Consider the following 17282-nt stretch of genomic DNA (forward strand, 5'->3'; position numbering starts at 1 on the left):
TACCCACCTCCCAAATGTCTAAGATGCCTGTCTCTCCAACATTGTATTCAAAATAGTAAGTAGAACTGTTCTTTCAGCAGAAGTCTAAGGTGTCCACCACCATACAGAGATGCAGCCTTTCAAGCTCAAACCACAGTGGTTCCACGTGCCCAGAGGGAACGGAAAGATGGGGTCCAGTAGACAACCCAGTGGGTTCACTGAGTCATCCTAGACTCCCTGCCACCATCCAAGTGGATCCGCAGTGGGGTCACCGCCGGTCCGCTTTCAAGCTCTCCGCTTTGCAGGGAGCCTCCGATGTGTCATCCTGGTTCTCAGAGGTATGTGCCAGCTCAGCCCAACTATTACTTGTCGAGATCAAACACATGCATTGCAGTTCTGTTACACTCTTTGCCCATTACATTGTTGCCTAGGTCTTCATCGGAGCTGCCTCTGGGTGGCAGCGGGGTTTACGTTTGGGTCTGGGTACAGTCCATTTCCACAGTCAGGTGTTTTTTGTTCATTCTGTCAGTTGCAGCCCATGCCCTCCTGCCAAGTTCAAGCTTCTGCTACTGTGGTGAAGAAGTGGATTCAGTCTTGATCCATCACTCAAAATTTGATGTAGAAGATCAGTGCGTATTTCAGGCCCAGGGCTTGCAGTTATTGCTTCACAGCTAAAATCGTTTCTCACTGGCACTGGACTGTTTGTGAGTAATTGGGATGGATGTTCACTGATCCCTCATCCACTTGCCAGCGTCCGTGCATGCTGGCATGCTGAATGATGTTGTCCTATCGCAATAGTTGAGAAGATGAACTACCAATTACCTTGAGGGTGCTCCCGGTTCTGGTGTGCTTCCCGGGACCCCAGCAGCTTTGCTGACTGTAAATAAATTAGAGGCCTTTCTGTCCATGACCACCTTCAAGAGCCAGTTTTCAATGTAGAGTTCCATGCTTGGCCCCTCGCTACATTCATGGCAGTTTCCCACTTGAACATTGTTATGGCAGGAGCGACAGACCCTCTGTATCTTTCACTCTGTCTCAGAGTCGCCCCACTTCCTGCAGCAGGTTTACAGCTGTGTATTGTGGTCCATGGTCACGTGCTGCACTGCTTTCTTTGTTTCCCCCACCCTGTCCTTCAATTTGCATGATCCTCTCACAGGAGGCCGAGTTTCCATGGTCACTTCATCGTTTTTGCCCTCCAGTGCCAACTGAGGGCCAGATTTCCAAAAGTAAACTTAGACGTTTGGTCATCAAGTGAAAATAAGGATGCTGGTTTATATAATAGAGTTGCTATATAGGATAAAGTACCTTCTTCCTACATTATATGGATATTACAAGTCACCAAGGAGTCCCATGACCATATAGAGCAAGTAGACTTAAGGATGAGTTCATTCATAAGTTTATGGAACTCCAAGGTGACTTGCAATATCCTCATCATGTACAAGAGGTATTTTATTCCTTATGATAGATAATCACCACATCACTTTTCCCCAAACCGTTTATATCCATGGTGTGGTGCTCTTCTATATTAAACAGAGAGAATGCTTGCAAACATGAAGAATTAAAAATAGAATCGCTAGTGCAAAATTAAACACGTCACAAACTGTGGGATATTGGTTGCAAGAAGGTATTGGAATCAGTTTAGTTCAAGTCAGTTTTTTTCCTAAAAAAAAAAACTGCAGTAGCTCGGAATATGTAGAAACATACAGAAAGACACTAGCTTGTTTATAATTAGCTAAGCAGTGCAAAACATAAAAACGTTGCCATAAATATCTCCACTGCACAGCTAGAAAAAGAGATCAGAAGGAAGAGCAGCAATAGTCCTTAAACAGCTGCTTTATTATTTATTTTTAAAACTGCTTCAATTATGCTCCAAGGCTTGACCTGCCTTTGCCCTAGGCTATTACCTCGGATAGCAGGCATTGTGATGTCAGAACTCAACTGTAATAAGTTACTACAATTGAGTTCTGAAGTAATTATTTTGTAATATGTGATTGGGTGCGTCACAGGAAATTGAGATGGGTTTTCATACAGAGATTACAGAATCCCAGGTTTTATATTAATGTTATTGTTAATTTCCTTTGTATTCTAAGGAAAGGAGATTTGTAACATTGTGCTGTCAAAGGAGCAGGTCGATTGTCTAGTGTTTAAACTACAGGTCGCATTCTGCTTCTTGAATGGCTTTTAAAATGGAAAGTGCAGCCTCTCAGTTGTAGGCTTATGCTTCTAGAGTAAAGACTTGCTTCTTTTGCACAACAAATAATGTACTTAATTCACTCCTACGTGGCATAGTTTTACATACATTTAGCAAAGATGTGTTTCTCTGCTGTACATAAATTATTTTAAAAATCTATAAACTGTCAAAATCATTTCCCACTTAAGATAACTTAAGCTATCATAAGAGGTAGCGATTCAATGTCTCCATTAACTTTTAAAATTGCAAAATCACTTTTTTGTTTACTTTTAACAAATAGATCGTAAGCCTTTCCGACTTATTTCAAAGCATACTGCCTCACAAATACACCAGCTGCATTTTTTCCATCTGTAATATTCTTGTAGAGATGGGCTATTGTTACAGCCAGTATTGATTTGTTTCAGAAATCCTCAGAAAGCCTCTCTAGTGCGCGCTTTCATGTGTGTTAGGAACACTTTGAAAGTCAATGAAAAGTGGAAAACTTGGACAAAACATTCCAAAAAGTTCACTCAGGCAGAAAGATGATGCACAGTTTTCTAAAATCCTATTACAGAAAGCAAGAAACCCATGGCCATTTCTAAACTTCACAAATTCATTTTACATTTTGCCCTGTCGAGACTTAGCCCGGGGGACGTTTTAGAGACGGAAATCACTGTATGCTTAATCAATATCATTTGTGATATGAAGGGGACGGAGCACTCCAATGTACAGCGGATTTTACTTTAGTTCTTTTTAGATTAAATGTCTATTACACCAGTGGCGGTGTCATGAACTAATGCAAGAACGAAAAACGGCCCCTATCAATTGGTATATTACTTTAAAAAAAAAAAAACACGAATTGAGGCGCCGTGGGCCACTCATATCTCAGGGAACGGGTGCCACTGCTCCTAGTGCACACTTGATGGCTATGCTTCTGTTTACCAGTTGTAACTCGCATGGCGCAGTACAAACTCTTCAGATCACTGGCGAGACTTTTATTTTATTTAGATGAACACAATTCAAGAACATCTTCTTTTGAATAAGTCGGCCTTTTCTGAATTGCAAAAGATTATCTATAAAGTATTGTTCCCTGTTTTATTGATGCTTGAGCTCGAGTCGAGACAATACAAGTGGACAAAAAAGATGAAGAATGCCTTAGATCTTATTCGCAGTACTTCAAGAGTTATTTTATTTCATAGCGACCATAAATAACAAGGAGAGATGGCCACTAAAAGAAAAGTAACTACTTGAGAGCTAACTGAGTACGTTTAGTAAGAAAGTTTTTTTTGCTTTCATTATTTAAAACAGTTGCAAGTCACTAAAACCATCATCAGGAAATGAAAACCATGGCGGTAGGCGGGGTCATAATCCCGCAGGCGGTACACTGACGGCTGTCGGGCTGGAGATGGATATCTCCAGCCCGGCAGCTGTTACCGCCGTGGTGGTCGGAGTGGTAGATTGGGGGATTGGCTTCAGCCAACCCGCCAATGTCATAATATGGCCTGTTGGCAGTACTTCCCACCATATTACCGCCGACCACCAGGGCCATAATGAGGGCCAAAGTCTGTGTCTTTTTGCTTAAGTGCAAAATTAGGAACAATGTTAAAACCTATCTACTAGACTTGAAAGGCAGTGACCTGGGATTTGCAGTTTGTGGTACGGAAGGAGGCTAGTCACTCAGAACAATATCTATACAATCCACAGAGCTGTGTATGATGAGAGTTCTAAAGTGCCAAGTCAAGTGCCTTGTACAATTGAATGTGCAAAGTATCAAATGGGTAACCAATTGCTCTGTGCCCTTAACGAGCCTGTTCCTTATTAGATGCTTTTAATTCATCAATATTTTCTTCATCCGTCTCGCTGTGGCATAAGCCAGTGGATTCCCCTGGTGTGGTGTTGCAGGGTTCGACCATTTAGGCAAGCACTCAATGTTTTAAAACAATCTATTTCCCTGGGCTAAAATATGTGTGCTTAGGCCTCATCAACAGCTGGATCAGAACTTTATTGTCGGTCATCATTGAGGTCCACCAGTATCCCATCACAGCCTTTTACTTCGTTCTCGATAATACTCAGAAATCTCACAAGGTTGCAGGTCGCTGGACACTGCTGCCCACAAAGCATTCTTTTACAGCCTGTCTAAGTGACCTTATCCCAGGATGTTAAAGATGATAAATGGAGTCAAGCTTGTTTTATTCTTAATGTTTTTCAAGGCCTCTGTTGCTGAAATTCCTCTTCTTTTCAGGATCTCTTTCTGCAGGATATACATGCTTTTAGAGTCTGTAATGGCCCCCAGATATTTGTACTATCTCTAGTCACCATCCTCTAAATCGCCAGTGATATCTTCATAGCACCCTTGTTTGATTTAATTGCATGACTTTAGATTTATCAAGATTTATATTCAGACTATTTTGAGGGAGTAGTTGTGAGTGGCATCTAATAAACGTTGGAAGCCGACTGGGGTTTGGCTAATTAGCAGAAGGTCATCTGCGTTTAATAGGTTCGAGAGCATGTAGCCACCCATCCTATTTAAGAACCAATATTATTTGTCATCAAACACATATATTTTAGGACATATTCTGTGGCTATAGATTTTGTCAGGCTATGTAACACAGTTAGTTAACTATGCTAATGACAAGGGGCAGTTCCAGAAATAGGGTGCCCTCTTCTTGTTTGCACTAAAAGTACTATCAAATCATTGCACCTGACACAAACAGAGACAGTGTGCCCTATCATTGATAATGCACTGCCCCTAAAGCAGACACAAATTCATGACTGCAACGCATTAGTGAAAGGCAGATCAGATGGTTGAAGTAGCCACTTCTCTTTCACTGTGCAGGCGACACCCACCTGCAATTTAAAAGTGGGAATAGAGATCTCCTTTGCTGAAATGTGAAGTAGTGACTGTTTTATCCAAAGAATGAGGAGTGGAGAGAAGATATTTAATGTGGTCCAGTGCACAGTTTCCCCAAGCTTAAATTATTCAATAAAGCAGAATGTGTTGTTCTACCGGGTAAACTCAAGCTAATGTGAAGTTTGGTTTTAATCAAAACAGGTCCCAGAGATCCTCTTCTTAGGATGCCAAAGCCCACACCCACCTAGGTGGCATTCTTCATCACATGGCTTGCTCCACCAAAAAGGCCCATTTTGTGAGCCCACTGGATTTTGCAGCGCTCACCCAACGCGGAGCAAGACTGATGATGAAGCATGCCACCTAGGTGGTCGAAGACTTTTGCAAGGCAAGGGCTTTTCCATCCTAAGGATTGACCTATTTTTGTTACAACTGAAGTTCACAGTAATTTGTGTTTACCCAGTGGAACAGCACAGTCTGATTTATTGAATAATTTAAGCAGGGGTGACTCTACCTGCCTGCTGCAGTATTTCTGGGTGTCCTTGGGACATCTTTTCCTCCCTCCAGAGGGGGCCCTCAGGGGTGCACTGACTGAGTGCACCTTTTTTCACACAATCAATGCACCTCTTGGCAGCCTCCTTACCTCTGTGCCAATGCCTACCATACTGCTTGGGTGCAGATGTACGTGTTTGTAGGAAGGTAGCCTCTTTCTAGACTTGTTACCCCCACTTTTGGCCTGTTTGTGAGTATATGTCAGGGTGTTTTTACTGTCTCCCTGGGATCCTGCTAGCCAGGGCTCAGTGCTCATAGTGAAAACCCTAAGTTGTCAGTGTGTTTGATATGTTTCGCTGGGATCCTGCTAGCCAGGACCCCAGTGCTAATAAGTTTGTGGCCTAGGTGTGTTCCCTGTGTGGTGCCTAACTGTATCACTGAGGCTCTGCTAACCAAAAACCTCAGTGTTTATGCTCTCTCTTTGCTTTAAAATTGTCACGGCAGGCTAGTGACTAATTTTACCAATTCTCATTGGCACACTGGAACACCCTTATAATTCCCTTGTATATGGTACATAGGTACCCAGGTTATTGGGGTTCCAGGAGATCCCTATGGGCTACAGCATTTCTTTTGCCACCCGTAGGGAGCTCAGACACTTCTTACACAAGACTGCCACTGCAGCCTGAGTGAAATAACGTCCATGTTATTTCACAGCCATTTTTCACTGCACATAAGTAACTTATAAGTCACCTATATGTCTAACCCACACTTGGTGAAGGTTAGGTGCCAAGTTACTTAGTGTGTGGGCACCCTGGCACTAGCCAAGGTGCCCCCACATTGTTCAGGGCAAATTCCCCAGACTTTGTGAGTGCGGGGACACCATTACACGCGTGCACTACGTATAGGTCACTACCTATATGTAGCGTCACAATGGTAACTCTGAACGTGGACATGTAACATGTCTAGGATTACGGAATTGTCCCCCCAATACCATGCTGGTATTGGGGGACAATTCCATGCAACCCCGTGTCTCTAGCACAGAACCCGGGTACTGCCAAACTGCCTTTCCGGGGTTTCCACTGCAGCTGCTGCCAATCCCTCAGACAGGTTTCTGCCCACCTGGGGTCTGGGCAGCCCAGGCCCAGGAAGGCAGAACAAAGGATTTTCTCTGAGAGAGGGTGTTACACCCTCTCCCTTTGGAAATAGGTGTGAAGGGCTGGGGAGGAGTAGCCTCCCCCAGCCTCTGGAAATGCTTTGATGGGCACAGATGGTGCCCATCTCTGCATAAGCCAGTCTACACCGGTTCAGGGATCCCCCAGCCCTGCTCTGGCGCGAAACTGGACAAAGGAAAGGGGAGTGACCACTCCCCTGCCCAGGACCTCCCAGGGGAGGTGCGCAGAGCTCCTCCAGTGTGTCGCAGACCTCTGCCATCTTGGATTCAGAGGTGTTGGGGCACAATGGACTGCTCTGAGTGGCTAGTGCCAGCAGGTAATGTCAGAGACCCCTCCTGATAGGTGCTTACCTCTGTCAGTAGCCAAGCCTCCTTTCTTAGTAGCCAAACCTCCTTTTCTGGCTATTTAGGGTCTCCTCTCTGGGCTATTCCTCAGATAGCGAATGCAAGAGCTCACCAGAGTTCCTCTGCACTTCCCTCTTTGACTTCTGCCAAGGATCGACCGCTGACTGCTCCAGGACACCTGCAAAACCGCAACAAAGTAGCAAGACGACTACCAGCAACATTGTAACGCCTCATCCTGCCGGCCTTCTCGACTGTTTCCTGGTGGTGCATGCTCTGAGGGCTGTCTGCCTTCACCCTGCACTGGAAGCCAAGAAGAAATCTCCTGTGGGTCAAATGAATCTTCCCCCTGCCAACGCAGGCACCAAATTTCTGCATCACCGGTCCTCTGGGTCCCCTCTCATCCTAACGAGCGTGGTCCCTGGAACACAGGAGCTGGGTCCAAGTGTCTCCCACTGTCCAGTGGCCCTTCTGTCCAAATTTGGTGGAGGTAAGTCCTTGCCTCCCCACGCCAGAAAGCAAACCTGTGTACTGCATGATTTGCAGCTGCTCCGGCTTCTGTGCACTTCTCCAAGGATTCCTTTGTGCACAGCGTAGCCTGGGTCCCCAGCACTCCGTCCTGCAGTGCTCAACCGGCTGAATTGGACTCTGACATCATGGGACCCTCCTTTTGTGACTCTGAGTTATCAGATCTTCTAAGTGCCTGTTCTGGTACTTCTGCGGGTGCTGCCTGCTTCTGCGGGGGCTCTCTGAGTTGCTGAGTGCCCCCTCTGTCTCCTCCTACAAGGGGTGACATCCTGGTCCTTCCTGGTCCCTAGCAGCACCCAAAATCCATAACTGCGGCTCTTGCAGCTAGCAAAGCTTTGTTGCGGTATTCCTGCCTGGAAACACTTCTGCAACATCCAGCACACCGTGGGACATCTTCCTTCCAAGGGAGAAGTTCCTAGCCCTTTTCGTTGTTGCAGGATCTTCGGCTTCTTCCACCCGGAGGTATCCCTTTTGCACCTTCATCCGGGGTTTAGTGGGCATCTGCCCCCCCTGGACACTTTCGTGACTCTTGGACTTGGTCCCCTTCCTTTACAGGTCCTCAGGTCCAGGAATCCATCTTCAGTGTTTTGCTGGTGCTTGTGGTTCTTGCAGAATCCCCTATCACGACTATTGTGTCTTTCTGGGGTAGTAGGGTAACTTTACTCCTACTTTTCAACGTCTTGGGGTGGGATATTTTGGACACCCTTACTGTTTTCTCACAGTCCCAGCGACCCTCTACAATCTCCAATAGGTCTGGGGTCCATTCGTGATTCACATTCCACTTTTGGAGTATTTGGTTTGTGTTGCCCCTAGACCTATGTCTACCTATTGTATCCTATTGTGATTCTACATTTTTTGCACTGCTTTTCTCACTGTTACTTACCTGTTTTGGGTTTGTGTACATATAACTTGTGTATATTACTTACCTCCTAAGTAAGGGAATTCTCTGAGATACTTTTGGCATATTGTCTCTAAAATAAAGTACCTTTATTTTTAGTAACTCTGAGTATTGTGTTTTCTTATGATATTGTGCTATACGATATAAGTGGTATAGTAGGAGCTTTGCATGTCTCCTAGTTCAGCCTAAGCTGCTTTGCCATAGCTACCTTCTATCAGCCTAAGCCGCTAGAAACACCTCTATTCTACTAATAAGGGATAACTGGACCTGACACAGGGTGTAAGTACCACAAGGTACCCACTATAAACCAGGCCAGCCTCCTACAATGTTTCCCTCATTTGCCTCAGTCATGCCTCCATGCAAATGACGGAACCCTCTCTTGAGATAGCACTGGAGCTATATGTCTCATAGCACTGCCTGTACTATAGAAGGGACTGCACAAGCATCTATGACCCCTTTGGTAATACTACAGTGCTCTGGGGGGATAAAACAAAATGGGCGCCAACACCCACTGCACCCCCAGAGCACGTATTTAATATAGTCTGTTATGCTTAATTACATGCTGAATACAAATATTTGTACACAGCACTACTCACAGATGTGAAACCTTTGTTGCTACACTTTTCATGTGGCAAGCACAATTTGCAGAATCTGGAACTTATTAACATATTTTTGCATCAACAGATTCTCAGAACATGTTTTGCAGCTAAAGACTGATTACTTCAGTTAGCAATTAAAAAAATAATAGTAAGTTAAAGTGTGACTTGTTTATGAATTTAACAATTAAATATATGAGATTTCCAATGCCACGTTCTTAAAGACATTGACTTTCACAATTAACATCCAGTGTTTCCCAATGCCCTGACACTCTTGCAGCTTGCCATGTACAGAATTTCCCTATTTGCTAATCTTACTGCATCCTGATTATACTGTGCCAGCAATACCTACCCAGCCTCTATGGCCTGCCTCCAACCTACCCTGCTATTCTACCTGGCACATATTGTTGTTGATCATAGTTGGTGCAGCTTCCAAGCCTACATTTTCTTGCACCAGAATTTCCCTACAATGCACTGAATTGCTCCATTTTAACCATATATGAGGAGTGAGAAACATTTGTCCAACCCTTGTTGAAACCTTAGGCAAGGCAAGTTTTTTTGCCACCAAAATGAGATGAAGTTCACAATTGTTGCCCTTCACTGTGGTTGCGAAGTATTTTCAAATTGCGGCAATAATTTTGTCTGCATTTTGAAATAGTTTTAATTGTAATGAAACTCATAAGCTAGCAAATGCAAGCAATATTTCCTTTAACAAATGGACTTATTGTGAAGCTTATATTATGCGAAGTGGCACACTCAGAGCAAAAGAACTATAGAAGTCACATTTATAATGTGCCAGATGAGGGTCATCCATCCTAGCCAGTGGAGTACCACTGTATTTCAACCACCACTACCCCACCTATAGATGGGAGAAAGCTTTGTTTTCAACATTGGAGCCCTAGTGGGTTGTGCCATTGGATACCAAATGGCAGGCATTCTGATGCTTATTTGTCATGTTCACAACAGCCATTGTATTCATGAGGATCATAGACAGGAACAATGCGCTAATACCATTCCTATACTCAGAGGGATCACCCATTGTGTCATTAACATTTCTATTGTGTTTCTTAAAATAAACCCTCTTTTGGGAGTTTCTTTCTATAAAACAAAAACAATGTTGAGGGGGCTGCTATGACTTTCTGAATGCCTCGCATTACATTCTCACTGAAGGATATCCTTGATGTCAACTGGGGGAGTCTTTGTGGAAAATATTCCACCAATTCATAATATGTTTGGATGTTTGTAGCGTGGATGACAAAGGCGGGGTCTGGTGAACCCTGTCCAGGTTTATAATATGGTGTTTGGTTACTTACTATGCACCTGTTGTCTGCAAAATAAATGTAATGTTTTCTAGAAGTGAACTGTAGTATTTTGTATAACTTGTGTAATTTTCAGCTACACTATATACATACAATAGTGAAAATAGCCTGGGTTTTTCAACTTACTGCTTTCACTTGGTGCCTAGACTTTCCCTGAATGCATTGCTTCATTGTGCGTATATCTACTTAAAAACGAGTTTTCCTTTTTTTCTACTTGCTTCACACTGTCACCAAGAGGATTGGGAGACCACCGATTGAAGTAAGCTGCTTACTATTCATAACCATTTTCTCAGCATTAAATAAGAATGTCAAAATAGACCTTCCTGAATGTTGCAGAAGAGTAGCACACTGCTATATCCAACAGGAAACTAGGGTGCTGGCTGACCACATTTTAATAAAATAACATATCAGGTCAATGTGTTTTCTGCAGAAACCAACGCACTGTGAGAGAGCTGTATTACGCTTCACATCACTTAAATCTTCTTTTTTGAGACTGTAGATACATTTACAGAGGAATTAGATGTCACTTACTTGTGCACTATTCTCAGCTTGATACTAAATTACAGGAATGTACAAACAGTATTAAACTAGTGTGTGCCTGATTAATTATTTGGCGGCACAAAGCAATGGAGTAGCCGTCTACCTATTTTATTTAAAGATGAGCGGTATGTAATCTTTCCATTGACAGAGGCCCTGTTCACTCAATCAGAAAGCTTTCTTCGATGGCCTAGCTGCCTATGGGCCATCAGAGGAAGGGCATTATCCTACTGCCCCTTTTCCCCCATTTGTGCCCTTTTTTCCTGTCTGCAACCGTCATAAAATACCTGGTAGTAAGGGACAGCAAAAACAAACAATGATGCCAAATACATGGGAGAAAACTCCCAGGTTATGGGGATCATTAGTTTATTGGTTTTTTTTTTAAAACAAGCTCCCACTTTGGGGGGTTGTTTTTGAAAAACAAGGTGGATGGCCATCAAAACCAACAGTGGCTGTCCACCACCCTTTTTGTACCCTGAAGTGAACTGCAATCACAGCAGTTCTTTTCCATGTACATTGATGACCACTGGACCAGCAGTCATCTCTAAATCTGGGGGAGTGTACTCAATGTGGGTGTCAGAAGTAATTTCCTCCACCACCCTGACAGGTGGAGTAATGTTTCCTAATGTTTAAATCTGGTCCCAAGAAAATCTTTCCAAACTGGGCCTCTATTTCTCTCCTGCTATATATTATCACTTGTCAAAGAGATCTATACAAAACGTCACATAAACCATGATGGTTGACCTGTCATCCTACCAGGATAGCAGAAGTTATAGTCTCTGTTCCCCTGTTCACTGTGGATCCTGCTAAATCTCAGCCCTCAGAAACCCTGTGGTTCTTCCACCTCTGGAAAGGGTGTATGAACCAGGTGTTTCAAGTGGAAAGCACCACTTCCTTACAGTGGCACTTTCTCTCCAGCAAACTTTAAATGACCCCACCCCCAAAGTACTTTGGCAGGTCAATGTGTCATCTGTCATCATTAGCAATGTTCCATAAGACTCACACTTAAAGGCTAGTCTAACATGCAAGGGTTTTCAAAATTATAGCACTAGACACAACAGTAGGACCCACAACTCTATTATTATCCAAAGAGGAGTTAATTCATGTTAAGTTACTCAGTAAGAACAATTGCTCTTCACAAATATAGTTTATATCATCAGGTCTTCCTGGAACCTGGCTTCAAAATGGGTTATCAGGTAACTAGTTTTCCTTTTTTTCTACTTGCTTCACACCGTCACCAAGAGGATTGGGAAACCACCGACTGAAGTAAGCTGTTTACTGTTCATAACCATTTTCTCAGTATTAAATAAGAAATGTCAAAATAGACCTTCCTGAATGTTGCAGAAGAGTAGCACACTGCTATATCCAACAGGAAAGTGTTTGAACCAGTCACCCTTTTCAGTTTTACTTGAATTCTAGAGCATCATAAGAGCATCCAAACAAGGTTCGTACGTGAAGCTATATGTTTATATTGGAGATGCTTTTTTTCAATTTGCATGATTGATAACAATGAGCAATATTTTTCACAATATCAAAATAAGAGAACTTGGACCGATGTTTGAGGAATGCAGAGTCAGTGAAACATCTGTCTACACTACAGGCACTCCTTGATTTAGAATCTAAATCAAGGAGGCCTTCCCAGGGCGTCTGCTTCCTAAATGAAATGCAAATGTGCTCTACGAGCTCATCTGCAAATGTAAAGGGTGCTTGGGAGCAGCTTTAAATGATTGAATCACTCAAAGCTTAGGGACGACAAATATTTATTCTTTTTGAGGGTAGTACAAATAGTTAACAACTGCACTGTGAAGTGCGTGCTTGTAATTGTATTTCCACAGTGTTTACTTCACCTGGAGGTGTTGAAGGGACAGCTATTAAAAAAAAAAAAAAAGGTATTCCATATGCTCTGGCATTACTTAAATCTACATTTTGGAACCACAGTTTTATCTCAAACCTTTTTGTAGTGGCCTCTCTTATACTGTGTGTAATGCAAGTATAAAATAATGCCTCACATATTCACAGCGCTTTCTGTCACAGGCTGTGACCTCATGGCACTAAAAATACAGAAGTCACTATTCTCAACTGCACTAACCAAGATTTAGTTCTGTCGCTCTCTGGTTACACGCAGACCTCTGCAGTGCATTAAATAATAGAGGTTTCATTATGCACTACAGTGCATTTACCAATGAGTAACAACTTTCTTTTATTTATTTTTCATTTAAGCTGGCTGTTATCTTATATGTAGCTACCTGACAGTGAAAGAGCTAAAAAAAAATGTAGAGAATATTTTGGGTTTATTTATGAGAGGCTTGCGCTTCTGGAGCATCACTTTTTTTGACGCTCCAGTGGCACAAGCCTCTCAATCATACCTATGAGGTGATGCAAAGCCTTCCTGAGTGGCTTTGAATGGCGTTGTAGACATGGAGAAAGGCAAGGCAGCGCAAGCTGCATTGCCTTACTTTGCATTGAGGAGGAGTTCCATGGGCATTGTGGTGGGTGTTCCCACGCAACACGCATGGATTTTGACGCAGCCCCAGATTGACAAAATCACGTAAACTGGAGCAGTGCCAAAACCTTACGCCTCCCCAGAGCAGGCGTAATGAGGAGAAATGTTTTCATTTCTCCTTGTTTTTTTCTCTTTCCATGTGTGTTGCATTCTGCCGCACATATAGAAAGAGGTACAATGCCTCTTTAGATTGTTTTTGTGCACAAAGGTGCCCCTTCCTGCACAAATACAAACCTGCCTATATTGGCGCTAGGCAACAATTGTGCGCCAGCGCAGGTGGAAAGGACAGAAATGCACTATATTTCATAAATACTGTGCATTCCTGCCCTTTTGTATTGGCGTGGGGCAGTGTAGCAAGAAGATTTGTGGCGCTGCCCTATGCCAAATCCTCATAAATGAGTACCTTTGTTTTTAGCCACACCCTTGACCACGCCCCCACACTCACTGGCCTTTGGTTTGCTAAACACTGTTTAATATTATTTCCTCACAGTAAAAATGATTTGCTGTGGGAAATGGGGATGTTTATTATTGTTGTTGTTGATGATGATGAGGAGTACCAGGTTCCAGAAATTTTTATCAGAAGGGGGTCCTTACACCTAATTTTTTTTAAGAGGGGGTCCCGGCATCAAAAAGTTTGAAGACCTCTGATTTAGATGGAGTGGCACAAATATTTTCCCAGGTGGTGCTTCAGATTCTAGATGAGTCAGATGATCAGGCTGCCTTTAGGCACAGCTAAAGATCTCTTCAACAAGGTGGTGAACATAATTTGCATAAACATAGACTGCACCATTACTACATGGTATCTGTTGGTGCTATTAAGACATACTGGATATTTATTCTTATCAATCTCTATGATACTCATTGAATTCAGTATTATGAACAAGCAAGTGGGCTTTCCAGGATTTGCTCTACTTACCAAAGGTCAACGGTGCCTTCTGTGAATGCATTAGTCCACGTGCTGCCAGACTCATTTTTAGAAAGGTACACAAAAGTGATTATCTATTAAAAATTAGCAGGTCTTTTCAGTCGCAGCTCGCTGCGCTGTGAAGGGGCAGGTGGGGCGCCGCACGGCAGGGAGCAAAATAAACACTCAATTTAAAAAAAACATACATGCCTCGCTGCTGCCCTACTCCTCTTTCTTGATCACTTGAGGCACAGGCTCCCAGCCAGCACTGCGACAATCCTAACACTGCAAGAAAGCAGCAATAGGATTGGTTTGAGTGCCCTGGCTGGGCACTCCCAGTCATACTGGGAGCCTGTGCCTATCCTCTCCAGCTCCGGCAACACAGTGCCAGGTTGGAGAGAGCACAGTGTGCATGTGTGTTTGGCCAGCCAGAGACAACCAAACAAACATACATGCGCACTGAGGGGGAGTGCTGTGCACTTCCCCATTGTCCCGGTCATCCCCCATTGCCCCACCCCTTCAACAATAAAATGATAATAAACACAGCTTGTTACTGTTTTATTGTTAAAGATTAGCAGCGGGTGCTGCTTGCAGGGGTGGCGACGCTCCCACCATAGCGGAGGAGCCACTGCTGGGTCTTGTGGTAGTTTGTAGACTATGAGATGGCATTCAACAGATTGGACAAGTGTGTCTTTATGGAGAAATTGCCAGCTTCTATCAAGTAACTCAGAGGCTGACATCTACCCTAAAGTTCTTGAATTCAGCCAGTGGGGCTCAGTTTATCACGGAGGAATGGGACGAATACTCAGCCAGAATACCTTTCAGGAAATAACTGCACAAAAGCCTCAGTGCTTTGTGTACAGTTGTTTCTGGTCTTTTCGCCTGGCCTCTCTATGTTGCTAAGAGGTAACAAATATGTTAATTGCTGCTAATGGGAGGAAGCTGGAAGTGGAGGCCATGTTGGACCTATTTGGACCACAACTTTTTATTTCACTTAGTTTGGAAATTACATCACAAATTCTGTGAAATAGAGCCTTACTAGCCGTGCACACTTTTCAATGCTTTGACAGATGGCACAGATTGCTGTGCTTACTCTCAATGCCAGACCCCATTTTATAATTTATTTTTATCACTCTTCCCTGGTGAGTGGGTGTTTTCCTTGCTCCTCTACAGGACTCTACTTAGCATTCATTTTGTTGTAGAAAAAACAGCATTAGCACAGGTGCAATTGCTCAAATCAGTAGAGCGAAATGCACAAAATCAGATTGGTTATTGGCGGTCAATCAATTACAAAATTGCTCACTAAAAAGAGGAGCAATAAGTTTGCCATCATTATTGTCAGGCATACAAATACAATTACAATCACCTTTGCCAGGATAGACAGGAGTACACGAAGATCAGCCCCACAGCCTATAGACCACTAGCAGCCACTCAAGACTCTGGCCCTCATTATGACATTGACGGTGAGTGATAAAGTGGCAGAAATACCACCAACAGGCCGGCGGTAATAACTGCCAAATTATGACCATGGGGGTGAGAACTCCCATAGACAACCAATGTACCACACCATCCGCCAGGCCGTTAATACCATGCACCACGGCGGTCACCATCAACAGCCAGGATTTCCGGGGAAGTGCCAATTCCATCAAATGCCTGCCGGAAACAGAACACAGAAAACCAAAGACTCACCAACAAGTACACCGCCACTGCCATGGAACCGGAACTGCAAGACTTCCCGATGCTCTTCTATGCGATGCTCCACCTGGAACACCAACGCCGACGAAGACAATGACGGTGAATACAGCTGTCTAGTACACAAGGGAGGGAGGAAGAGGAGAGTGACACACACATGCACAACACACACCAGACACACACCATACAAACAACCTGCTGCACACGTAAACCAATCGCAGGGACATCATGTTGTAAGTGGGCAGGCACCTCAGGGGGAAAGGGAGTTGGGGGGGCACCTCAGCTGAGTTGGGGCACTTGCCCACTGGTTCTGGAGGGGGCTCCATGACCATTTCTCTGTGCTGGGGAGTGCAAGGCCACAGTCTCTCAGGCAGGTGACTTGCTCACTGGTTTTGGAGGGGGCTCCATGCCCATTTCTCTGTGCTGGGGGGTGCAAGGTCACATTCTCTCAGGTGGGTGACTTGCCCACTGGTTCCGGGGGCAGCTCTTTGTACAGCAGTCGCAGGAGGGTAGCCTACATGCCCTTTGCTGGAGGTGAGGACTGCACTGTCTCATCTGGAGGTAAGGGCTGCATTGTCACAGCAGGTGAAGGTCCCTCCTGGGCAGCCTCTGCTGGAGGTGAGGGCTGCACTGTCTCATCTGGAGGTGAGGGCTGCACTGTCTCAGCCAGTGAAGGTGCAGCCTCTGCAGGAGGAGTGGGCTGCACTGCCTCAGCTGGAGGTGAGGGCTCCATGACCACTGGTGGAGGTGGTGGTAGTGGTGTCATCCTGCCAGCCTCTGCATGTGGAAAGGACAGAAATGCACTATATTTCATAAATACAGTGCATTCCTGCCCTGCCCTGGCTGCATTGTGTCAGCAAGTGAAGGTGCCTTCTGGGGAGCCTCTGCTGGAGGTGAGGGCTGTACTGTCTCAGTTGGTGAAGGTGTGGTGGACTGTTAGTGGGCTCCGTGACCACTGGTGGTGGTGGTGTCACCCCGCCAGCCTCTGCTGGAGTCAAGGACTTCTTCCCCTTCATGGCAGACGTCAAGGGCTTCTTCACCTTCATGGGAAGAGGTGTGGGCTCCTTCCCCTTCTTGTCAGGAGTCGAGGGCTTTTTTTCTTTCATTGCAGTGGCTGTGGGATCCTTACACTTCCTGGCTGTTGGAGTGGGAACCATCACTGTCTTGCCTCCATGACTAGGAGGCGCCTCCACTGTCCGCGTGGACTGTTTGGCTGAGGTGCAGGGCTGTGTCATTGGGACCCTGCTCTTACGGGCAGGAAGGAAGGAGGGGGAGTGAAGAGATCAAGTTGGGCAAAGAAAAG

The sequence above is a fragment of the Pleurodeles waltl genome, chromosome 11 (assembly GCF_031143425.1).
Source record: "Pleurodeles waltl isolate 20211129_DDA chromosome 11, aPleWal1.hap1.20221129, whole genome shotgun sequence".
Lineage (NCBI taxonomy): Eukaryota > Metazoa > Chordata > Amphibia > Caudata > Salamandridae > Pleurodeles > Pleurodeles waltl.